The sequence below is a fragment of the Lichenostomus cassidix genome, chromosome 7 (assembly GCF_008360975.1).
Source record: "Lichenostomus cassidix isolate B80296 chromosome 7, HeHo_3.0, whole genome shotgun sequence".
NCBI lineage: Eukaryota > Metazoa > Chordata > Aves > Passeriformes > Meliphagidae > Lichenostomus > Lichenostomus cassidix.
Window position 1 is genome coordinate 23,011,950 of NC_139488.1, and position 26,868 is coordinate 23,038,817.

At 42.4% G+C, this 26,868-nt stretch overlaps 1 long non-coding RNA gene across 1 annotated transcript in view; it reads left to right on the forward strand.

Moving 5' to 3' along the window:
* Positions 1 to 26,091, forward strand: part of LOC146434798 (uncharacterized) — a 31,346-nt gene extending 5,255 nt beyond the window's left edge. The window contains exons 2-3 of the long non-coding RNA XR_014853292.1: positions 24,501 to 24,548; positions 25,883 to 26,091. This is a non-coding gene — a long non-coding RNA (uncharacterized LOC146434798). The remainder of the gene's footprint in view (positions 1 to 24,500; positions 24,549 to 25,882) is intronic.
* The last annotated feature ends 777 nt before the right edge of the window (positions 26,092 to 26,868 follow it).

Genomic DNA, 26,868 nt, shown 5'->3' on the forward strand with positions numbered 1-26,868 from the left:
CCCAGTTCTCAATGATGAGCATTAATTTATTCCTTCTCCAAGTCCCCAGAGCTGCTCCCAGAGTCAGCAATGCCCAGACTGTGGCTGGGACTGGGAGTCGAGCACGGCAGCAATCTGGCTTTGTCTTACTGGTACTTGAGTGTTACATTGCTGCTGCTCCTGACTTGCACCTCTGGTGAGCCTACACAGAGGTCTTCAAATCCTCAAAACACCACCTGAATCAGCTTCACAAGCAGGCCTGACCAAACTGAAGAAGCTAGGATTTCGGGGGTATTTTTTTGCATATAGGTTCATTTTTCCTCTGTTATAATTGATTTTCCTGTGGTTTACCTTTATTTATCTCTTTTCTCAAGGAAGCTTCCTTATGAAACCACCATGACACTGACTACAAACAGGTAAAAGCTGCCCTGGTATTGTCCTCTTATCTGGATGTTAAAAATGACATCAGGCAGAGCCCTGCCTCTTCTTACAATGGTGAATTAGATAAGTAGGGTTCTGTAAGCACTTTTATTTTAATGCCTCAAAGAGACACTATCTGTCCAAAAAGAGCCGAGTATGGATTTCCAAAAACAGATCTCTCAACCAAGCACATACTGGAGCTCTGGTTCTTCTATCCCATGACAGCAGAATTATAAAAAGCAGGGCAGTCCCTGCTACTTTTTAGCTTCTGCTTCTACTGGCATCCCAGGGTTTCCTTTTCCAATCCAGCAGAATTTTGGGACATAGGCCAGAAAATGGATTCTCAAAATCTGGATCTGCACATTGTGTAGCCCCAGTTTAAACCATCTTTCCCGATCTCTGGACTGGTTGTTCTGGGAGGCTAACGAGGCTTTGTTAGCAAAAGGGTACAATGGGTCTTCTGAATGCTTTTGAGTGGGCAGGCCCTACTTCCAAAAATAGCTTGCTTTTTCTTCTGTTAATTAATGTAGTGTTAATTGCAGCATTTTCCTTAGACTGAGAAACCTCATCTGCAGCATTTGCCAGACATCGTGTGCAAGGGCTGCGTGAGCCAGGCATTTTTAGCTGCTCTGGAAATGGAGGAGTTTGGATTAGGAATGCAACATCTAGGGCAAAAGCACTGGGCTGCCCACAGGAGCCAGGAGCCCACCTGCTGTCAGATGGGGTTATGAGTTGAAGGTTTTTGAGGATTTTGTACATAGGTGTCTGTCAGTGCCATTTAGGAGGATGGCTCTGGAGGATGTGTCTCTGTGAGGTAGAAAAACAAGCCCCAAAGACTGACTAGCGGGAATCTTTGGACACCCAAGACAGAAGCCCAGCACAACACAACTGTACCATCTGAGGTAGGGCTTCTTCCACAGAGACTCACTGCACCATCAAAGTAGTTGAAATATGTAAATCTCCCTGAAGGATAAAGAGATTTCTAAATTGAAACGCCTTGGGAGACTGCAGGAGGTCTTAGGAAGGGCATGGGCAGAGTGGATCTTACTCTAGGTTAGGGAGATGGGCTAGGAGTTTCTTCCAGCTCTCTTTGCTAAAGTGCTTGATTGATGCAGGACTTTGATCTACTGAATGAAGACCTTACATAATCGACTGTAAAATGAATGAAAAATTGAAGAAAAATATAAATTGCATATTTTTTAAACAGCAGAACAGTTTATCTAGGAGTGGCCTTGGTTCTCTGTAGCCTGATGCACAAGTCAGGATAACATGCTGACAATTATGTGGCCTTCAACACAGTTATAGGCTTGACACAGCATACATGAGGTCTGCTCCTCTAATGTGCTGTTGGAGTTTATTTTTGATTTTTGAGTGGATTATTGGCCTGAATTAATTATTTGCTGATAACGGGACCAAAAAGAGATTGCAGAAGTGAGATACTAGAATAGATGGATCATGGAAGCCAGGTTACCTCTATTGCAGAGCACAAGTAGAACAGGAAAGTGGGCTGAGAAGCAAATGCTTCTGTTACCACTTCCTCTCTGAAAAGCAGGACTACACCTGTCACCCTTAAACTTGTGGACCTTAACTGGCAAGGTTGTTCTCTCAGAACCAGAGTAAAGGCATTTCTTTCAAGGTCATGCTTCAGTGATTATCCCAAACAGAGCAATCATCTAGCAAAACAAAAAAAACCCCAAATCCCCGTATTTCAACCACAGCTGATGCCTAACATGAATGCCTGGAATATTTACAAGAACTGAACTTGTACTGCAGCCTTCACAGTTTCTTTCCTTGGTATTTCAGTCACATTTACCATGGCAAATGACTGGCATTTACCATGGCAAATGAGTGAGAGAAGAATTTGTAAGGTCATAACAATCATGGATATACATGTTATGCATGGTGAATGGTTGGGGAGGAGCAAGTACATTCTCTGATGTTACCCCAGCAAAACATCACGTCCCAGTTTCAAGGACTGATTCAAACTAATTAAAGGCCTATTCAACATATCTGTCCATTAAGTACATAATATTAACAAATTCAGTGGCAACATATGGGAATGCATCTTGGTACAGAGCATGTATTAAAAGTTATACTGTGCCAAAAACTACTCTATACTGTGTTGGTCTTGAGCAAGTTATGAATCTGAATACTCAGATTATGCTGCTGTCAGAATTGATCCTAATAAGCAAAGTATAAAAATTAGGATTCCTTGCTGGGCACACACCTTTGAATACATGTTAAACCAAACTGAAAAATATCTGGGCTAAAGGGTTGCTCTCGGTGTTGCAGACTCATGTACTATCTTTTCACTGCTAAGGGAAGATATTTTCCTTGAGAAGTTATTTTGCAGCTTGCAAAATAACTTACAGACTCATTTCTATCTAAAAGCTGCAGCACAAGCCATGTTAGAAGAGTCTTTTTTTTTTAGACAAAAAAGTGTGTAAGAAATATAATTTTGGTAGCCAGAATAAGGGTCTTCTGTGTTCTTTCAGCTGAAGAATTGTCAGTTTTAAGGCATTATTCTCCTCCTTAGGTCCTGGTTCAGCAAAATGCATGTGGTTAATTCTAATTGCTTAAGTCATCCCATTCAAGTCAGAGCTTAAACACTTTGCTGAATTGTGTTTGAAGTGGGGAACGAGAGCTTGAATTTTCAAAAGTCTCTAATTGCAATTAGCTATGCCAAGGGTAGTTTTTCATCTTATTTCTGTATTTGGTGGACAGTTTGGATTCGAAAAGAAATGGCTGCAACTCCTGTTTTATATACAAAACTCTTCTGACTACATGATGGGAGATTGTAATGCAGAGCTTTGTTTTAGCATAGTTTTGCCCTGGAATTTATTCCAACTTTCCGAAATAGAAGCAGAAGTTATCTCAAAATCCCAATCTGTTTTATGAGAGCCTTAGGTCTTGTAATTAAGATACTGTGGCTTAACAAGTTACCAAGCATCAGCTAAGCTGAGGTAATTGTCTGGATCCAAACCTTACAGTAAATGCTTAGCCTAAATGCTGAGTCAATTTATCTTTGGGCAAATGAAGAATAATGTAATTTAACACTTCAGACTAAGCTGAAATGAGCCACTGTGTGTTTGCCACAGGCAAAGAGAAGAGATATAGGGAGTTGCCCCAGATGAGGAGAGGCCTGGTAACACAACTCTGGCTGCTTGAGAAGTTCAGGCATTTTCACACTGATGGGAATGGGAAACAAGTGGTACTTAGCAGCTCTGCCACCTTATTCTATAGGTGTTGAACCACTTACTGGTCTAAGGAGGCAGTCCAAGTGCAGCACATGTCAGTAGGGACTGAAATGGCCATTTGATGACATACAATAAGGCTGATGGTTCTCAGCCCATTTCTGAAGAATATGTGTCCATCATAGAAATTGTTCATGTGAAAAGTAGATCAAGTGAAAAGGAACAATCTGTCCATCTGTATCAAGCTAATGAGATGCCCATGAAAAGAGACAGTCAGGAAAAGACATGGTAGAAATCTGTGGGAGTATCTTTGAAAGGATGGATAGGGAATGGTTTCTCACTGTCTCTTCCCATTCAAGAGCTAGGGTATATCAAAAGAAGCTAAGTGGCAGGACAAAGAAAGGAAGAGAGGATGCTGTTTCACACATTTTGCAATTCAGCTGTGGAACTTCATGCTGCAGTTTTCTGTGGCTGGGAAAAGTTTATTTGGGTTCAAAAATATTTAGACAAAATCACAAGAGTAAAACACATGAAAGGGTTCAACAAAAAAACCCCATTTTGGCTCAGGAGGTCAGTGACCCACAAGTTTTTTGGTCTTGAAGTACCTGGAGGAGTCAGACAAAACCTGGATCCATGGGCGAGTGATCACATGTATCTGTTGATGGGGGCATAGAGCACATGGAGTGTGGGTCTATCAAGAAGGATGAATGGAGAAACTCTTGCAACCCTTAAAGCTTTTGGAAGACATCAGCTTGTGTATAAAATAGCCTCAGAAGAGATCAAGGGCCAAGGCTGGGCCACAGGGGTGAACTCATCTGTTGCTTTAAACCAGAGGCATTTTAAGGAAGTGATTTCTTCAAAGCAAAAGTAAAGCATTCTGATGTGGTGCATGGAGGGGGATTAGTCTACTGGGAATTTGGCATGCTCAAGTGTGCACAATCATCTTTCAGGCCTCTAGGGTTTGAATTTGATGGGAGTAAGAGGCAGCTTTATGCAGAATCATGAGTAATGAGCAATTCTTGCCAGATACCTTTGCCTGATGATTTTATTACAGCCATGTAAGCAACCAGGGGAACTTAGGACATTTATCAGGAATCATTAGGTTTGATCTAGAGACCTTAATGACTGCACGTAAGATACTGTAAACGGCAGGACACTTAATAAATATTCATTTACTATTCAGAAAAGGAAAAGAAGTTGTCCAGTGTGGCTCAGTAACAGACATAGAGAATCCTGTGAATTACTGTTTTCTGAAAGAGAAGGAATTGATTTGAAGCCCATGGAAGTCAAGGACATACGGAGTTATGGGAATGTGCCATGTTTTTTTTAGTCTATGGGAAGACAGCTGGAGAACAGAGCATGACATTCAAGCATCTATTCTAATGGTCAAAAGGTTAAAGGTGAGTTTAGCTTGAACCTTCAGGATTTTAAAATTCTACCTCAACTGTTGATGATGAGATGGAGATGCAGGAATTTGCACAGGTCTTTCCCAGTTCCAGGAGAAGATTGAAATAAATATCATTTCCTTCCACAAAGACAGGCATAAAATTTTCTGCTTATGAAGGGGTATTCAATGGTATACTCAAATGGGTAGTACTCAAGATGGGGGAATAAATGTCAAAGCAGCAGTTCTGTGTTGTCCAATATGAGTTTGAGTGGGTGGAAAATGAACCAGACAAAATGGGAGACAGGGTTTCAGGTTGCACTGAAAAATTGGTATATAAAGGAGGACATTGCCTTGCAAAGTGTCCAAAACAATACTCTCCACTTCAGCATCAGTGAAGTCTTATCCTAAGTACAGGGCCACCACACTTCAAAAAAAGGGACAAAGCAACTGGTGACATCCAGAGGAAAAAGAATAGGTGACCGAATATCTAGAAAACTCTAAAGGAAAGCCTGAAAACTTTAGTGCCCAGCACACTTTCTACCTTAATGTTTTAAAGAGGAATGGAGATAGAGGAAGATGCTGAAAAGCTCCTGGGTTCTGTGGTGCACAAGAAGAGAGACTGCAGATTTGAAGAGGATGGGAAATATGAGTTTTGCACAGGGAAAATAGCAGGGGGAGTAAAGCTCTTAACTGTCTGCCTGGTAATTTGGGGTATCTTCACAGCTGAATGCTTAAAATGACAAATTAGACAGAAATCTGTGAACAGTGAAACAGGCTGAACACAGATACAGGGAAGGCATGAGCTGTTCAACAACCTTCAGGTGGGGAGCTGCTCACAGTGACCTTCCTTCCCAAAGGCCTTCCTGTCACAGACACTTCTCTACAGTACCCTTTGTAGTGGAGCAATAGGCACTTCTACTGTCTGAGATGCACTTACACCATTTCTAGTCCAGAAACCATGCAAGGACTGTGAGACGCCTCCAAATATTTATGTGGTCGGATGCCAGGACAAAGAAAAAGAACTGCACAGTGGGAGAAAAGTGCATTTTTTTTTCTTTTTGCCCAGTTAACATTTTTAAACTTTGTAATCAACTTTCTGGCACATCAGAGGCTTTTTCAGAGTATCTGATTAATAGGACACTTTTTGATTTACCTTTGTTTGTGTGACTTCCTTAGTTATGTGATTTGTTGAAGGCTTCAGAGGTGATATATCTAAACCATCCCCAGTGAAAAGTGCCTGGCTATTTATAGATCATTTTAAATCACCTCCTATCCTTGGGTGCTATGTATTCAGCTCCATAGCCACTGTCCTGCTTTCTGTATTCTGCATCTCTAAATCTCTTGGTGTCTGTGGATCATGTTTTTTACTGTTTCTCACACAGGGACAGTGTTGTTATCAACAAGACTGCTAATATGGGTTTTAGATGCTCTGATAGAAGCTTCTTGAGACTGGGGATGTGAAAACACATCTAAGTGTCCTTGTCTAACTCTGGGGGCTTATATTTGGATCAGAATCACTCTAGACATTCTGTGCATATATTTAAGAGCAAAAGAGGGGTGCTTCATAAGGAATACAGATTTAAGACCAAATTTTATATGTTAATATCACTCCACAGTCCAGGTAGCGATCCCCACTGGATAACATTCTGTTTTAAAGCATCTCAGAGATGACATGCTGAATCCAGGTTCCTTAAATGCTTTATGGAAGTTAGAAGTCTGTTTGTTTCTTGTTCCCATAACATCACCTGGAAAGATCAGCTGTGTCAGTACTTTCTCTCATGTGAAGAATTTTCCCTTTAGAGTTTGTATTTCTCTGGCTCCTTTGAGGACAATACAAAAAGACTTCTCAGAGACCCAATAGTATTTTCCACTGGATTCCTGTCACATACTATTCCCCTGAACAAAACTCTGTGGTTTCTACGTGTTCAATGGAAAACCTACCTGTCCCTCCAGAATCTGTGATTTCAGAAGAATCATTGCCAGGTTCAATTTTAATCTCTAGTGAATGAATGCAGGCAGAGAGCAGCACAAGCAGCATAGACTGGTGAGCAATCTCTGGTGAAAGAAGAGGTGTAGAGGAAAGCAGAGCAAAGTCATGTCTGCTTATATCAAATGTCATCGAGCAAAGACCTTCACATTTTTTGTTCCTTTACCGGAGAAAATGAGAATGACCACTCAAATTTTTCTTAAAGTCACAGCTTTATTCCAGGATATGCCAAAACTGACCTTTTGGGGTCTAGAGATGCCAAATCCTGTCTACATTGTTTTGGGGTGTGCTGGTGTTAAGCTATTAGAGTAACATTCAGTTTGACCACCCCACAAACTTTCTTGCATTCAGAAAGCAAAGTAGTTGTCAAGTCTCCCATCTGTAGGGTTCCAACAGAGAAAAATGGTTATATCTTTCAAGAGGCTTAATAAAAAAATGTTTTATTTTCCATCCATTGGGAAATCATGGGGATAGTATCTTAAAAGTCCCTGGATCATTCAGTTTATGGCTATGATGGAAAACGTATTAAAAATTCCCCCCATGATGACATTATTCACTGGGCTCTCCAGCCTCCTCTCTTCCCTGCTGTCAGCCTCTGGTGATGAGTTCAGCTGCAGCAGAAACTCAGAAAAAGTAGTGTGACAGCAGGTTTAATTTCAGTTGGGAACTAAGATGAGGCCAAGATCATTGAAGGTGATTTAAAAAGATGGGGTTGAACATGTCACTAGAGTTTCAAAATGCTCTGTGTTTCTTAATGTATGATTACTCTGGTCCCTATGGATCAACACTAGATTTATGTTTGCATAAATGCTTGGCTGTAAATTACATGTTTTTGAGCCGTGCTTCACTAGCTGCAAGACATAGATTTGCAGTCCCTGCTGAGCCATCAACCATCCTAGGGGAGATAAGCCAAGAAGAACTTGACTCTTGGACTCAGAAGCAGTGGTGAAACATGGAGAACTGTCAACATTTCTGGAAGACATGATGTCTCTTTTTCAGACTAGTTTTTCTGTGCTAGGCCTGGGACAAAGAAAGAAGGAGGCATTTGATTTCCCAGGTACTTCTTCTTGTGGTTAAGAGAACAGCATGACTAAGAGTCGATGGTATTTGAATTTATATCATTGGAATTGAACCTTGCTCTTACCTGTTGAGTGAAGATCTTTTCCAGAGGGGATAATTTCAGGCTTGTTGCAGGTCCTGCAGGCTAATGTGGCAGCTGGTGCTGGATGGGGTGCTTGTTGCATCAGTCTCTCAGGCTACAGAAACTAATGCCTAACCATGCCACCCCAATCATCTATTGAGCCTCAGGCACCTTTGGGCTATTTGTTCAGCTGGGGCAAGTTTTCCTTTCTAATCTTTTCAGCTTGGCAGGAGCCCTGCTGAGCACACAAGGAAGCTCATCAGCTGCTGGCTCAATGTTTGGACAAGGGGATAACTCCTGCTGGGGCTGGTGAGCTCCACTCCTGTCTAATTTACATTGTTATTTATTCTGCAGGCATTCCTGTGCTTCCTGCCTACAAGCTGGCTTTTCAGCACGTTTGCAGCCACACTCCCACAGTGAGCTCAGCAGTGACAGGCAGCTACACACAGAAGCAGCAGCCCCTTGCATGGTGGAGAATGGTGCTTGCAAACCAGCAGTAAGAGGCCATCCCCTGCTGTGGAGGACTAAGGAATCTTATTCAGCAGGTTCCATCTATTTCAGGTTCTGGGGCCTTGTATTTTGGTCAGATTGCTGTAGGTCTCAGGTCAGTTTTCCAGGTATGCATCACTCCCAAGCAAACCTGGAACTATGAGGTTGTTTTCTCTCCCTCCTCTGTGTGACGTTAAAGTGACTTGGTCGATGGTATGTGAGCAAAGGCACAATGCACTGCCCAGTGTGACCATTGGGTCACTCAGAAGTTCAGACCTGCTTGTCTGTGCAGAAAGGTGCACAAGGAAGGTGTGCTTAGGTTTGCATGACAAAAAGCTGCAGCATCTGAGTGCAGAGCTTGGTGAGCTTACATCAGTTGGGGCATGGCAGCAAGTCTCTTGTAGGGACTGCTTCCATGCTGGGATGTAGCCAAAGTCTCTGGTCTTTAGCCCTGACATGCCTCCTTTTTAGGGTTGATGCCTCATCTGAAGCCTGATTAAGCTGTAAGGAGTAAAACTCACTTCTCCATGCCGGAGGGAACTATCCATGAGCAGCAAAACAGATTCTTCATGGCTTGAGCTCAGGGACACTGCCATGAGCTCTGTTGCCTGGGGCTCAAGGAAGGAGGAAGAGAAAGGAGCAGCTGCTCCATCACTCCCACTGGAGTAGTTTCAGCCAGACCTGTGAGGTGATGGGATTAGAAATTCAGAATAGTGCATATAGTATCAGAGGTTGGACACCTCCCTGATTACCAGGGGAGGGAGACATGTGAAGAGTGGGTCCTGGGGTGATGGAAGACTAGCCCTTTGAGAGACTTTTATTTCATAATCTGCATCCAAAATCTCAATGAGCCCATCCTTGGTGTTTTGTCCTCTGTTTGGCAAAATGAATGTCTCCAATCTGTTTGCTGTCTCAAAGTGCTTTGAACCCTTCGGTGCTCTGTAGTCATTTGAATGTCTGTTCTGACCAAGACATTCTCCTGGAGGAACAAGAAGGAAGAAAACATCACTGTAGACTTCCCTTAACCTATAAACTATATCCTGGATAGTCTGATGACTGAGACAAAACTCTTACTCTATCTTTTCACTGTCACTGCCTCCTCTTAGTGCACCCTGCCCTGTTCCTGCAAGTCAGAGATTAACTTGGGGTGACCACAACCTCTTGTTAGTGGGATTGCAATCAAAATGTGCCACTCACTTTGAGCAACAATCAAGTCGGCTGGGATGGAGTCAAACCTTGGCAAGGAGAGATTGGCTTTGGTGTCTTCTTTGACAACCAGCTACTGGTTGAACAACTGTCTGAAACATTCCTAAGACAATCAAGAAGTGGTAAATGAAATATCACTGGATGGACACAGCCTGCTGTAAGAAAAAGCCTGAACAAAAATGTTGTCTCTTGCTACAGCAGCTGTGGTCTTTTCACTCCATGCTGATTGCCTCCTGGACTAGATCTGCCTGCCACATAGTGCTCCTGATGGGCACAAGGCTCACACCAGGACGTGCTGCTCTCAGTAGAATGTCACCTGGAAGGTGATGAAGACAAACAAAGGCAACTCTTTAATTTTTATAGCACTGCTAAGCCCTTTCTTTTTTAGGGTTGGATTTAACTTGGAGCCCATGGCTGCCTGATGACGTGTGAACGGGATGTCGGTGAGGAACTGACCTTAGAGCTGATGACAAGTTGTACTGGCAAGAACCGGTGTAGCTGAGTGAAGGCTGAAACTGTGTAGCAGCAAAACCAAGGTGGGTTTGGCGCAGGGTGCAGGAAGCAGGCACAAATATGTGGGATGGCAACTACGGATTAACATAGAAGCATTATGTCACAGGGATGGTTAGGGCATGGGTGGCTCAGGAGACAGCAGCATCTTAGGAAAAAAACCCACCAAAATCAAACAAACAGGGTATGGGACTGTGAAAACCAAGCTGAGCTGCCACATGTGCTGCCTCTGTATCACAGCCCTAATTGAAATTAAATTTATGGCACTCTTGCTGTATTTCTATGCTTTTCCCCTTCCTCCTCCTTTTCTGGTGGAAATACTTGTTTTTCTTTACCTGGGAACAGAGGACACTCTGTCCGTAAATCTTTATAGCTTTCTTGCAGTTTTATGTTACCTGTGTAACTCTGAAATACCCCAACTTGGTCCTGCCTTCCCTCAGGAAATTTTCTCATGTTCATATTTCCATTCAAGGTGGCCCCAGCACTTCAGGAAGGCAAAGACTATGTAGCTTCTTACATCCTTCCTGTGCTATGGGCAGGGATTTTCATGTCACCTAGAGAATTCAGTTACGTGATCAGATATATATGCACATGGATCCACAGACTTTTGCAAGCAGGCAGGACATGATTTGCCCACACTCCAAACTCATCCAAAAGCCATGGAAATGCAAACACAAGGTGCTGAGTGGCAACTAATATAATCTATTTCTCAAAAGCTCTTATTAGCTGGGCTCAGCAATGCACTAAAACAACTGCATTAGATCCCACATGGAGCTGGCTTGTGGTGGGTCAATTCAGAGCACAATATTTCATGAAGACAAGCCTGACATTTCATCCCATAGGGTTCTGACTCCTTTTAAAGAGGTTTATCAGATTCAGATAGAAAAAACAGAATCACAGTAAAAGAAAAATCTCCACAGACCACCAGCCTGGACATCATAGCTGAAGAGCCTTTCTGTAAGGACTAGCAAGACACCAAAATGAAGTGAACAAGACTGATGTTGACAGTTTATTACAGTCCTTGGCTGGATTAGTGAACTTTTAAAAATTTGCCTTCTTTTTGTAAGGCATTGTATTTTAAGCCAAAAAATGCTGTGATTTATATATAATTTTAAATTTGAACTAGAGTTCATTGGTGTATTTTCAAAGTGAGGAAATTTCACAGAACTGTATTGTTCTGGAGATGGAGCATGCCACAGAGATGTGTCTGTCTCTGACCACTACCCTGAGTCAGGGCAAGCAAAGACATCATAAATCTTCAGGGGCAAATCAACCTATCCCACATTTCTCCCATTCCCTTCTCTTCTCTTACAGCAACAGAGGCATCCCTGTGGTCCCATGATGAATGCAGTCAGGGAACTGATCTGGTTGACAGCTAGTGGAAGTATAAAAGCAGTTCAGTTTCAGCTGGATGAGCTTTCCAGTCAAATATTGTGTGGCTGGAGCAGGACTGTCTCCTTCAGTTTGTGCTGGGTGATTCTGACTAGCAGCCAGGCTGAAGCTTTCTCTATGGCTGGTGATGCCACATCAGCACTAGATCAGGGAGATGGATCCAACACCCCCTCTGAGCTGGTGTACCAGGCAAAAGGAACAAGGCAGAGATGGCAATTCATATCAGACCATCATCTCCACTGGTTTCTTAGCGACAATCCCTTGTTCTCTCCAATGACTCCTTGCTCTGTGCAGTGATGTACAGATTCAGGTATCCTTGTGGATGGACCTTGAGTCCTCAAAGCTTCCTGACCATAATAATAAAGAGAGAAACCAAGAAAAAGGGTTGATTTAATGTAACTGAAATAACTGACCAGGCTTCCTGCCTTTATCCTTTATCTATGTGTAAATTACAACCACCTTTGAGAGCAGGATGAAGAAAAGCACTACAGCCTCAAGAGGAGCACAGGCTAGTGGGAAATGTGTTAGAACAGGACCTACTTAATCTATGCAGGGCATTCATGTCCCAGCATCCAGCTCCAGACATGTACAGACATTTAATTGCCTTTGTCTGTCAGATGCAGTGGGGAGTTTGGTGATGTAGAGCACAATAAATCAGGCTCCTGCTCTGAATCAACCTCTAAAGAAACTTCTGCTTTGCTTTCAAAGGATGGTGGGTCATTACAGATTTCTAAACTAAACCAAATCATATCTTATTTATTTGGGAAAGAAAGCAGGCAGCTTTGTTCAACTTTCTCATATGAAAAACTTTAAATTGGCAGCACTTTCCTCACACGTTGGAGAGGTCTCTTCTGAAACACCCAAAGTTTTGGCACCTCGTTCCAGCAGTTGGTTAGCCATTCTCAAAGCCTTCCACCTAGATGTGCAGGTGGCTGAGACCTGTTTTACCACCAAAATGTTTCTATAGGTCCCACAAAGTTCCCTCAGACCTTCCACCAGGCTTCTGGATGTGTATTTTCTGCTCCATTCCCAGGAAGCCTCAGTAAGAACTGCAAGACCAGGTCCAAGCTGGCCATCCCCAGAGCATAGAAGAAGAGAAAGCAGGGCAGCCAAGGAGGCTATGTTATCAATTTTCCTGAGACACATTAAACACCTTGGGGCAGTACTGATGGACACCTGAGAGCTCTGCATGGAGAGGCCAGGTGCTGTGTTGGGCTGTGCTCTGTTATCTTCATGTTAGGCTGTGCTCTGTTATCTTGATGTCACCCTCCTTTTTTCTGTCCTTGTCCTCTACCTGCTGCCAAATAATTCTTTCCTGTGAAAGGGGTTTTATTACTTTTTTTGTGTTTGGCAGGGCTCTGGGCTTATCACTGAGAAATTCAGCAGGCAGAGTGGATACCATAGATGGCTGTGGGACAGCACATGAGTACAGGGTTAGTGTACAGAAATACCACATTACAAGACATTTCCCATACAAGTCCTTCAAGGGAATCTCTTTGTAGAGCACAGATCCCCTAACCCAACTGATCCAGAGTTTCTGACTCCTCTGACACCCATGTCATCCTAACCTTTAAATTGTAAGTTCTACAGCAAGCGACAAGGAGAGCAAAACCCGTGAGATTTAGGACACAGTTTGTTGGCTAGGGAAACCTGATTGTGGTTCTTGGCTCCTCTGAGAACTTCCTTCCTGACGTTTTCCAAGTGGTATAATTCCTTCTGTGGAGCAATGCTTATTGACACACTCTCCTCAGTATTGCTCAGACCCAGGCCTGAAAAACGGGGACTGTGTGGCTTTTCTTCTTTCAGATGTTTGTAAGGTCAACTTAGATGAGAAAAGTGTTGAGAGGGTGGAAGAGGAACAACAAAGAGCAATTCAGCTTGAAGGGATACATCCAGCACGGAAAACCTGAACCCAAACATTCAGCTTTGGCGAAGTCATAAACAACTGAGAACAGCATGTGCTGTAATAGAAGCCTTGTGCAAGTGACCAGTGCTCCAAAGCCAGTCTCTAATAAAGTCACTGAGTTTCGTGCACATCATCAACCTGATTTTTGCTGAGGTTTTTCAGTGATGATGGGATGCCACTACAACAAACTGCCACAAACTGTGGACAGAAAAAAAGCAGATTGGATGGAAAAAATTCCCCATCATGATAATTTCAAGGCACCATGTAGAAACTTGTAGTCAAAAGGTATCTTCAGAAATGGTGCATTTTTTCCAGTACAATCCACATGTGTGCTTTTGAAATTTAAGGCCTTGTCATAAAATTCTGAAAGAATTTGAGGACCATCATGCACTCAGGGTGAGAGCATAAAGTGTGCTCCTGGCACCTTTCCTTCCAGGGAGGAGTTTATTATGATAAGAGTCCTGAAGAACAGATTATATCCCTACTTCATAGTGAAAAGCAAAATCTCTTTAAAAGAATCCATGCCAGATCTGAGCAATGGGAAGAAAAAATCCTTCAAAAAGCCAAGTCTGGCAATGGGATTTATCTGGATGGCATGAGTACCTCACACCTGCTGGGCTCCAGGGGAAATACTCACTACTTTTGGCACCACCAGGATGCTGGTCCCAACACCCTGTCTCCAGTTACAACTCAGCTGCAAAGCACTGGGAGAAAAATGACTAAAAAGGGACAGAACTGGGCATATGGATCACAGGAAATAAAATCCTCTTTTTCCCTCTGTCTAGCTGGTGTGAATCCCCTACAAACTCTGTGAGCAACAGTGCAAATAGGACCAGCAAACTATCAATAAACTGCTCTCACCATCCCTTCTGGGAAGACCCACACATTTCCACATCCAACCATTTCTCTTAACTCCAGGTTTGCCCTGATCCTGCCTAACTTCATCAGAGTCCTCTCTGAAACCAGGCACCTTCCCTTCCAGAAGGCTGTTTTGGATAGGCATGCAGGCTTGCAGCTGTAAGTGTTTCACTGCTTGTTTAGACTGTCACTGACCAGGAAGCATCTGCAATGACTTTGTATGGAGGAGGCTTGGCAGCAGTACATTACCATCTGACCTGATGTTGTGGTTCTTTAGCTTTTTTTCCTTATTTATTTATTTATTTATTTATTTAACTTGTTCCTCCAAGGATCTGGGATATCTTAAACGCTATTTTGCTGACTTTAAATTGCTTTACAATTTAAAGTCAGCTTGAATGCCAAACTTAAGCCCGTAAACTCTATTTTTAACCTTGAGTTTGTCAGTGCAAAAGACACTATCATATCAAAGTATTTAAGGGTTTGTGGTAAAACTTCCTCAAAACAGTTTTTGCTCAGATGAGAATAGTTTTACTGGAAGCCGATACAGATAGGAGCTATAAAAATTTGGTTTAAAATTGAATCAGGCTGCAAGAAGAAAACAATCCTTTTTTTACCATGGCAGCATAAAAGCAGGCTGGCTTTGGAACAGGGATGGGTTTCGTTCATAGCAGACACATAACACCAGCCTAACTCCAACGTGGTCCTGAAAGGATCCCATGTGTGGAAGTTCCAGTTCAGCAGAATGGTGCTGTATTCATGTGACAAAGCTGCTCCTTGTCAGCTAAACCAGTGTGGTTGTTTGCCTTCCTGTCCCTTCAGAGATGAACACACACCAAGTTATATTTTGAGCGCCTTTGTGGCAAGGGTCCATTGCCTTGAGAATTATGAGAAGGGAGGCTTACCCTTAGGCAGGTGGCTGGCTGGGCTCACTGTGGGTGAAGCCAGTGCTGGACATCCCACACAGCTCACGTTGGATGGCTGGGAAGTGGGAGCCACGTGGGACTCTGTATGTGTGAGCCATGCAGAAGGGTCAGGAACACCTGTCTGTAAAATGAGGCAGAAGTTGATTAGTTTCTAGGTGTACAGAGTGTTCTTCATGGAGACATTGATCTTTCAACTCCTGAAAGCAGGGAGACAACTGCCTCTGGAGCAGGGAGTCTGAGTGCAGATGGACACCTGGATCACCCCCAAGCAGACACACTCTCTGCAGCACGGCAAGCGCACAGTGCAATCATGTCTCTCAGGAGCTCAGGTCCACTCTCCAGGAAACTGCTACCAGAAATACGATGCCACATGAAATCCCCAAGCTGTCAATGCAGCAGAGTAATGCTGACAACTGTGTTTGAACCTGTGGCTGTTTTAGACAGACACTAGAGGACCAGAGTGTTGGGTGTTCTTCATCTCCAGGAATATCACTGGGAAGGTTGGGGAGTGTATTTATTTTTGTTTGTTGGCTTGGTTCTTTATTTTGTTGTCCCTTCTGCACTGAAACAAACAATCTGTGGAATTAGAAAGTTGTGGAGGAACAACACAAAAACACCCAAAACCACCTTTTTGAAATCTGATGGTCACTCTTGGACTTGTCTGAAAATCAGGAAATTTTTCATGGTAAATGTGCCATATCTAGCCAAGAATGAAGAATATAAATGAGTCTCATATGATTACAGCTGGGTGAAAAAATGAGACATACAGATGAAGAAAAAAGACATTACTGATGAAAAATTACCTTTGAATATCACAGCAATTTACTACTTACGCTAACTGCAGAAGCCTTTCCAGATATCTTAACTGGAAAGAAATGATACTGCCATTACTGGACTCTTATAAATTATATTTTAAGGAAAAAGATGAACTAAAGAAAGAGATGTTGAGATCATGAGTAGCAGCCTGAAATGACATGCTAAATGCTCATTCCCTCAGGCTTTCATTAAGATAGACAGCTGATGGATTGAGATCTGATTCAGCTTCTCTTGGTACTGCTGGGGCTGATGATACTCTTCTTGGTACCTTAGATAGCTTTCCATTGTCCATTGGGTGGTGAGCAGCTTTCAGATTTTCCCCTACCCTGTTTTGTCCATATCTACACTGTTTTCACACCAGAGTGCAGAGAGCAACCGGGACAATGTCAATCCTTTCACCCACTTGGATTCCTTATGGGCACACTGCAGATTGTACCTATTTCTGCCTTCCAGCTCACTAAATCTCCTCATGGATTGTGATGCATCAGTCACCTTTGTGGTACACAATGGTGCATGGTCTAAAACCCACTCAGGACTTGTTGGCTTCTTCTCTGAGGAGACACTCTGGCCCTGCAGCAAGCACACAATGTTCCAGGAGAGGACTCTAGCTGAGGGTTTGTAGCATAGATGCAAATGCTTCTTGGGAAGCAGCAGACTCATTAGAAGGAAATGCAGCAATTAAGAGGTCTTGCCCTGAAAAGACCCATGTGCAGAGCACACTGTGCCCAAACCCAAATATTTGTGCTTGCAAACTGTGCTTATGCAAGAATGGGCTTAAAACCTGGCCCAGGTCAAGTCTCAACTGGAAGAAATTTACTCAAATGATCCATCTGGAGGTGTTCAACCACCAGACTTTGCTTCTGGAATATAAGTGTTCCTGACTTTGGGCACTCATTCACAGGCAGGGCTAATGGTGCCCAGCTGCACTGCACTTCCATGGGAACAGGGCTCACATCTCACATCTGGACACCAGTCTGTCAGACCCACCACCTTGCAGCCTGGCGCTGCTACATACACCTTTCCCAAGTGTCCCCTCACTCATCAATGACTTTTTGACCCACTCTCAAGCCATAAATGACACAAAAAGTGCATTTTCAAATGTTTGTGCAATGGCACATCCTTTTTCTGCCCAATGAAACCCCCAACATCAGTCCTTTCTCAAAAGAAACTGAAAAATGACCATAGGAGTCATGCCTGGCTCCTGCTCTGACAACGTTGTGGTTTTCTTCATTGGATTTAGGCTCACCAAGTGGTGCTTAATCAGCTTCCAGGATGTGTCTGGTTTATAGCATCTGGATTCACAACAGTAAAAGTGGGTCCCATCATCTGTGATGCATGATAGCTATATTTAATTTTCATACCAACACCAGATGCCTTAGAAACTGGACAGTTTGTGTAAGTGCTGAACCTCTTCTTTTCTTTAACTTCACCACAATTTCATCAGCATCAAACAGGCTGAAGCATTCCCGGGAAGTGACCAATCAAACCACATTAATTATTAAAAAATAAAAATAGACAAAGTGTGCTTTTTTTCCCTGTGTCTACTAAACCAAGTGCTAGAAGGAATTTCCACCCCCGCAAATGAAGATTTATTCTTTGAAAAAACTTAAATAAAAGAAGCAAAAGACAAAAATAAACTCTTTTCATCTTTTCAACTAACATTGCCTTTGAGTAAATTGGAAATAATTCAGTTGTTATAATTTTAGCTAGGGGTGATGATAGCTGAGAACTCGTATTTGTTTGCATGGTCTCTGACTGCAGGGTCCAAAAGCCTATATTGCAACTTTCCTATAGAAATGTGACTTAAAGTATTTTTACGTGTGAATGGAGAAGGCACAAGTAGGGTATATGGGCACATCCTTAATTGCTCTTTTGTAAATCAGGGATTTCAAGAAGGAGCTCTCATTCCTTCTCATGTTAAACAAGCTGCAGTGATTTTCTTGGTAAATATAATTACCTATAAAAATGCTGGGAAAACACTGTTGGGAACACATTCAGGAGGAATGGATAGTCTCCTTTGTAGGACTGTAATTATTGAAGGGAATCCCTAGCAGGAGTTATTGCATTTAGACTCTTCATGTTGACAGGAGAGCAAAAACCAAAGACTGAAGCAGATTTTGGTGAACAAGTTACAACAACTGTGATAACAATTTTGGAGAATTTGTTATGTGATTAGGCAGGATACCAGAATCTTTTCCCAGATTCATAGTAGAATTTCCACAGAATCTGGGAATAATCTTTATTCTTCAAACTTGGTGGCATATGGGAAAATGAGGGATCACCAACAGGACACTGCTGCCTTTGAGATCTTTAAGAACATGCTCTTTATGAGGTACACTCAATCTTCCACAGCCTTGAATACAAGCCTTCCTTCTAGAAATTCAGAGAAGTTTGGATGTGATGCCCTAAAGCTGTGTCCTGTATGGGCTTCCAAGAAGCTTCAGCTGATCTGAAAGTATCAGATTTTCAGACGATGGGGTTTCAATTTCCATGAGCTGAAATTGCAGAGAGTTAAGATTCATGATCGCACACCACAGATGACTTGGATATGGAACAGGCAAACACCTGAGCTGAGATGTAAGGAATCCTGGACAAATATTTTACACCCAGGGGAGTTTTCATGTGGGTCACTTCCAAAATAGGATACTAAATATGCTACTTTTGCTTTAAAGCTCAAAATACTGGTTTTTTTTCTTCCCCACCGCAATAACTGAATATAAGAAGATATGTTTGCTTTCCTCCCTAAGCATAAGCCACTGTAAAACAAAAGAGGTCATTGAGTGAGCATCCCTACCGGGAAGCATCAAGAGAAAGGGGAAGACTACAGTCATCAGCAGTCTGTGCAGAACAGAACTGCTCCTGACAAACAAACATTACAAGATTTACTGGAAGGCATCAATTGCTTTTATACACTCCTATTCTTCCCTTATGTTTTCTCTTCATTTGGACACAGAAATATCAATCCATTCTCTCAATCCTTTGCTTTTCAGCTGGGTGCTGGGAATTTGCTTGCTGAGGCACTTTCTATTCTTCTATTTCTGTTATTCCTAAGTTCTCCTTATTTTAGTGTGGAATGTGCTCTAAGTTATGGAGTTTACAGCCAGTTTCTAGTCTTTTCTACAGGTCCCAGGGCTGTCTGCAGTTACTCTGAGTATGAATGCTCAAGTTTTATGGGGAGGAGAAGAAAAACCCTGCTTCATTTTTCTTTCTGTCCTTGCTGCAAGACAAATGTTTAGCTACCTTCCTGTTAGCAGCATTCAGATAACCCCAGTATAAGTGGAAGAGTCTCCAGACTCCCATTACCAGGAATTGCAAGGCTAATTCTCTGATGTCCTTCCTAGAAATTTGGCTCCAAATGTTCCTTAAAAAAAAAAAAAAGTCCACCCAAACTTTTTGTTGTTAATGTTGTTAATTTGGATCTTAATTTACCAAGTCTGTGTCATGAATACTGTCCCGTCCCTTCATGTTCTCCAATAAAGTAAGGCAGATTGAAATTTTACCCTCCCTGACCTACTTGGGAATTTCAGTCTTGTTTCTATTTCTGCTTCCTCATCAAGTTTACTAAAGGTCTTATAGCACACTGCAAACTGACCATGGACAGAGAGAAATACATTGAATAAGCAACTGCCCCAGCTATCCAAACAAACTGCCCCTTTCCCAACCCATGCTGGGAACCTTTGGGTTTGCCCCCTGAGTACAGGCGCTCTCATGCTCTATTCTGCTTAAATTTTCAGTGACCCAAAGTCTCTTCCAGTGAAAAATCATAGAAAAACACACAGCTGGATGTAGTCATAGGCTAATTTAGGGGATGACTGAATGAGGACATGGTGCAATGTGACATAAAGTAAATGTGTTTGCATCCCTGAAAAGTTCTTGGCTGAGTGAACTTCTCACCAGGGATGTTGATGTTTTTGCTGAAGCCACCCTAGCAAAGCTGTCCTGGTCTTTTTTGGACCCATATTCCTGGAATTTAGGACATCGAAGAGACTCTAATCTGGACTACCAAGGGATAATATGGAGTAACACCACACAGGTGTTACTCTACCAGAAAGCTGGAGCTGGACCTGATCAGGACAACAGCATTAAGGTGTCTTGTTAAAATGACATTGTTCCACCAGCTCCTCCTCTCCATAAAAAGTCAGAGCTCTGATCAACACTGTTCAGATGTTGCTGGATATAAGGCATTTCTATCTTCTTCAAAACCAGTGAAGAATTAAATGATCAAATTTCTGACTGATTTCCTTTACTGGGTCCATTTGTAACTCTGTCACCAAAGTAGTTTCAGAGCAATTAGTTATTTCTCAATCCTGTTGACAAAGATCTACCAGTTCAAAGTAGTGAGGCTGAAGTAATACTAATTCCTCTAGATAAAAATCCAAACAACCCAAAATCACAAGCCCAAGGAGCTGTCCTGCTGTCTGTTCTCGTCTGACTTCAAGCTGTTGGCTTTGGCATGTGAAGTGGCTTTGGCAGGCAGCTCTCCTTGGTCATCTTCAGTAAGAAGCCACTTCTTAGACATGCATGCTTGCATCTTTGCTACACACACTGAGGAGAGAAATGGAGTTTCTACAACCTTATTCACCAGGCTATATCAACAACTTGCCATAAGTTGTCATGAATTGTATTGGATATGTTTTTTCTGCTACTGTTACTTGCAGATTCCAATTTTGAATTAAAATGTTTTCATCACTGTAGTTAGAAGAATAAGTTTGATTACTAGACTCCATATTACTTCTTTTCATTTATGGCTTAAAACTCATGCTAGATCCTTGGCATTAATTCTTTTGGCTACATAGACATTGACAGGAACTTTGATATCAGGAATATATTTCCCAAATGCTTTTGTGTGCATCAGTCCTGGAGAAATAATTGGCAATTTAGGAGTGATATTCTTCAAGTCCTAAGCCCAACAATCTTAAACAAACCTAAGGATTTAAATGACCTTTGTCTAGACTCACTCATCATTACTTAGTTCCTTATCTTGGGTTTCCTCAGACTTTTGTTACATTCTTCATTTAGGTCTGGGTCAGTAGAAGAGTGTGACAGTAGAGCTCCTTGGATATGGTACTTTATAAACCTCCCAGAGAGTGGGATTGCTTAGGCTGTCCAACAAGAGAGGACATAAAAATCAAACATGCAAGCACAGCCCTTGAGATAGGCAGTAGCAGCACACAAAGGTCACAGACCAGGGAAAAATAGCTTGCAGACAGACTGGACTGTTGACTGCAAGGGTTTTCCTTAGAGAATGTTTCTGTTCCAACCTTCTCGCCACACATCATTTTACAGGAAAGCATCATTATAAAATGAACTGAATCCAAACATTCAACAAAGGTGGGTTTCCCAGCTTGATGATGAAATTTCTCATCAAATGTAGATTGTTTCAGCTCAGAACAGCTGCTAATATAGGGGATATATGTCTTGGAATAAGTATGACCTGATCTCAATTTGGAGGATGATGTTTTTGGGTCTCATTCATAAGCATAAAAAGTTGACAGATTGTCTTAAGCTTGTGTTGACTTAATGAGAGCAATGGCTCCTTCCCCAGCTGATGTCTCTGCTGGTTTAGTCAGCTGACTCTTTTCCAGAGAGAGATAGTTTTTGTTTGTTTGTTCAGGAAGAGGAAGGGAGAGAGAGCAAAATCCCCCAAAATCCCAACTAAATGAACCAAAACCACTACAAAAGAGTTTGGGTTTATCCTGTGGTGGGACATGAAAAAATTTTGAAGTCTCAGAGAGCTTCACAGGATGAGAAAACCATTATCTGCACAGATTTATTTGCAAAGAAACATTCAAGAAAAAAAAAAAAAGGAATCTGAATTAGCTTTTTTCCCAAGCAGATTATTTAACTCAAAATACTTGGACAAGTTAATTTGTCCCTAAGATCATTAAAATTCTATCTCAAAGACATTTCTTTTCCTATGATTTAAGTCATCATCTTTGCTCCCAGAGTGAATTAAGGTAAATCAGAATGTAGCCACATTAATACCAAACGGAATAGTCTAACCAGGGCTCCAGTTTAGTTTAAACATCAGCTTTATATTCAGTCCCCCAGTGAATTGAAATGAACAATGCTGCATACCCCAGTGTAGGCAAAGCAGTGACAGGAGCTTCTGACAGTCTATTGAAATCCAAAAGCATCCTTTGCTGCTAACACCCTGCAAGGAATGTGCTCTGCAGCCAACACTAGTAAATTATCAAGTAGTCGTCAAGATCACATCAGATTCTTTTCAAAGCCACTGTTCTTCTATAAAGGGAAGATGGTGACAGCACTTGTCCCTTTACTCACCCTTTCTGATAATTCCCTGCTCACTCTGGCATGCCAGCAGACCTGCTTTACCTTCACTCACTTTTTCTTTAGTATGTATATGCCTTGCCAGATTTATTTAGGGAGTCTATTTAGGATGTATGTTCTAGAAAACATGATTCATTTTACCTCACTGCTATAGTCAATCAAAGATTTGTCATGTTCAGTAAGAGCCTGAACATCTGGGATTGCAACAGTTAATTCTAAACCAAAAATGAAATACATCCTACAGCTGTAGGATACAAGCTATTGTGACTATCAAAAGTCTTCACACAACCTATGGCTTTTCTCATGGGGTTTCTTGCACATATCCTAGAGCATCTGCCACTGGTTAGCATCATCAGACAGAACAGTCCTGAGTATCAACAGCTTTTTGTTGTGGGTGAGTGGCCTGTCTTATGTCATGTTCAATGCTAACACTTTAACCATGTGCACTAACCCCTCCTGTGGCACATCTTGGAGGAATGGCCTGTTTGCAAAGGCAGATGAATGAACTTGAGCAGTCCCTCATGGGTCTGATCACAGGCTCAGACACGTCTTCCTTACACTGCCAAGCCGAAGGCAATCAGATCAGTGCCTTGGTTTGCTAGCACAAGGGAGCACACTTCCCACTTTTTATTCATAGACTCTTTTCTTATGTTGTCCCAGCAACATGCTCTGCTCCCCTCGTCTACCCTCCTCTTATTTAAAAGTACAAAGCTTGGTCAGATAAAAGCTCCTTTGGGCTTCCAGTATCAAATCCAAACCTTGTTTAAAAGGGACTTGACGCCTGACTATATTAGCAGAATCTTTGGATAAAGATGTGTGTTTCTCATGTCTTTGTTACTGTGCAATAGTCAGCAGATTTTCATTGCTTTTCAGTTTTTCCCAGGTGTAATGCACTTCCTGCTGACAGGGCAGAAAGTGAGGGTCAATTCCTGGTCTTTTACTGGGGTTGGATGTGGAATATCCAGACAAGATGTTGCCAATCTTCAGAATTCAGACCTTTGTTGGCTGGCCAGGGAATAGCCATGGGGTATACAGAACCTCAGCCTGAGCTGTAGAAAGAGAAATATCATCCACAGGACCTGACTGCGGCACTAAGATCCTTTTCTCTTCCCTGGGAAATTTACACACGATTTAGGCAGGGTTAAATAACAAGGGGATTGCTCTATAGTAAAGAAGAAATTTATTACATGGAATTGTCTACTTTGCTAAACTATATCAGATAAAGGAAGCATAGAATTAAGAAAGAGCACTGTTTCAAAATGTAGAACAAAGGGAGAAAATTCTCTTCTGCCTGAGCCTTCAGACTGTTTGACTCTTTGGACTGTAGGTCCCTTGGCTCTCAGAGGTAATTCCAAGCATCACAAGTAGAGCTGAGAAAAAATTATGAATCTCCATCCCAAGGGAAAATCTGACATTTTAAAATTTGTTTTAGGTTCCAAACATGAGGTTAAAGAAAAAAAGGAGAAAAATTCCAGAATTTCTAATCTGCAGAAAATGTCAAAAGTGTTTTTTATTAGTAGTAAATGTCAAAACATCTTGTTTTGACATTTAAAATGTAAATAATGGAAGCACTTCATCCCTGAGACAGCCTGCAGAAGATCCCTTCCTCTGAGGTAATTTTAGCACTCAATTTCAGCTTCATCATTGTGTTGCCTCCTGGGAATTGTTGTCCCAGCATGTGTTGTGTTCTATAAGCTAGTGATCAGATTGACTACATCTCCCATTAAACTACCCAAATAGGAGTGGCATCACGTGTCACAAAAAGTTCCAAGTTTTGCTTGCCTTGGGGGATATGTAGTTTTCTAGGAAATCTGCAGTCCTAAGAGGGAGAATGGGTGCCTGATCTCTGCAGAATACGTAAAGATACACACCGTGACACAGATTTAGAAATAAAGCACTTTGAGATCTTGTAAGGAAAGGCACATTTGGGCTGGAGTTTAGGCAACTGAAATCCAAGCAGATTTCCCTCCTACCTCTAAAATTATGTTTTTCTGCAGAAAGTTTTGATATTCCTGTATACCACTGGAAAACCACCTTATCCTAGTGCAGGTAAGCTTTCACTGCAACATGCCATACTTTGTGCTAGTAAAGTAGGGCTGCTGTGCAGCTGCTTCTGGTCATCCAATGCTTAAACTTGGGGGTCAGGAGAGGGAAAGCGAGGAAGATCTGTTGAGTTCATTTCTCGAGTCAACACTGTGATTTAAGTAATAACGAAGCAGTGTCATAAAGCAGCCTGCAGTCACATACTAAACCTTGCCCCTCTATTGGCCTTCAGCAGAGCTTGCTGCTTTTCTAGCCATTGCTCTAATACCTCCATAATCCTAGGTGTCCAGGATTGATTTAGCTCAACACTTCAGAGATTGCATGTTCTCCTGTAGCTCCTCCAGTGCCCATTTGAGGAAAGGGTCTGTGTGCCTCGAAAGTCCTCACTTCCTAACCCCTCATGGGAGCTCATTGCCTTTCCTGTGTGGCTGACATGTGGTTTTGCTGTGTGGCCTAAAGTCCTGGGACAGTGGTGTCTGGACTTCAGGTCTCACCCCCAGGCAGGAGCACATCTGCAGCTGCACATAGGAGCACTCACTTTCCACAAATACATGTGGTGGCTCTCTCTGCCCTCCAGGACTGAATTAGGTGCTCAAGGCATGCAGAAGGCAGTTTTCTGTCCCAACACAGGTGGATCTCCCAGCACTGCTCAAGGGTCAAAATTGCATGTAGGTGCAAACTACAAAGCACAAAGGTTGCCTTAACTAAGGCAAGGTTAAGAATCTCCTGCATTTTAGTGTACACCTGGTGGTAGTCTTTGTGCTGCTATTAATATTGTGTTCTCTGAGGCTTCCTCTCATCCAGGAAAACAAATGCAGTTTATAAAAGGTAGAGAAACCAAGGTCTATAGAGGGAGGGAGTGACCCAGTTCACCAAACTAGTGACAGGGCACAGAGTCTGGAAAGCTAAAAGAAGGAGTCCCAAAATATTACGCCACATCTACACATCTGTTTTCATGGTGTGAAAGATTAGAGGAGAGAATGCAAATTCCTTGTCTGCAGTAAAAAACAGCTACTAGGCCATTTCCTCCTTTGAGTAAAGTTGACTGTGAAGCAAACATGTCAATGGATACAAAAATTAGTTCAGAAAAAGAGATTATTCCTTGATGGATTTGGATAACATGAAAAGTGTGGGAGAAAGACTTTTTTAGAGCTTGTCTGTTTTAGCTGGCATGAACTACTCACTAGTGAGTTGTAGGATTGATTTGTGTACTATTAATGACTGTAGAAACACCACTGCATGGAGGATGGGGCTTCATCCCATGTGGATAAAAATGGCATGAATTAACAAAAAGGCTGAAGATTTCAACCCCATTCCCCAAGTCTCCATCTCTCTTCCAGAGAGAGAAACTTCATCACCAGAAGGTGCCATAACCAAAGTAACATAGAGCAGTTGAGCTGGGTAGAAGATGTAGCAAGTGGGTGAAGAAAGGGGATCCCTTGGGCAGAGATGGATTCACCAATGGTCTCAACTGTACTGCAGATAACTGTGCCATTAGCACTTGACACAGGGTTGCTGTTGAAAACAAGAGAATAAATTTGGCACGTAACTTGGAGCTCATTCTTTTTGGGGCTGGAAGCATTGCAATTATTCACATCACCTCTCTGGAAAAACAAGAAACCTTCCCGTGTTCCTCAAGCAGTGCCTGAGAACCTCTTCTGGCCTGTTCCAGCTGACCCCCAGCAGGATGAAGGGCCACCAGAGGCCTGATGAACGCTGATGGCTCCGAGCCCTCCACCAGCAGTGACTGGCCCTGGCCTCGCTGGCGGGAGTGCAGAGCAATAAACATCCCAGAGATGCTGCCGAGCAGGTCCGTTTCCTGCACGCAAGCTGCACATTGTAAAAACTGGGGCTCGGGTTCTCTTTCCTGTTTGCACTGGAGCAGACCGCAGAAATTGCACAATCCTCCAGGCCAGACCCAAGGTGAATTGTGGGATGATAGGTTCCAAGGCAATATTTCACACTTGCTGAAAAAGTGATACAGCCCAGGGGAAGGGGCTGTAATTAGGGGGAGCAGTGACAACTCACAGACAAAGTGATTCCATAAGTAGAGGAAGAAACAAAAGTTCGTTCCAAAGACTCTCACTTGTGTGGATTCTCTAGTGTTCAATAAAAGGTGTGATCCCTGAGTAAGAAAGTCTTTCTCCTTTCTCCACTTGCTTATTTTGATGAAATATGATAGTCACAATATTTTTAGGCATTCTTTCCTGCCTGTCAGGTTACAAAGCTGTTAGCTGGAAGTCGTACGGGCTGACACATAAACAACATGCTCACATTAAACTCCGTTTCCCAGGAAAGGCACTCTAGAGTAAAAGTTTTGATTTGG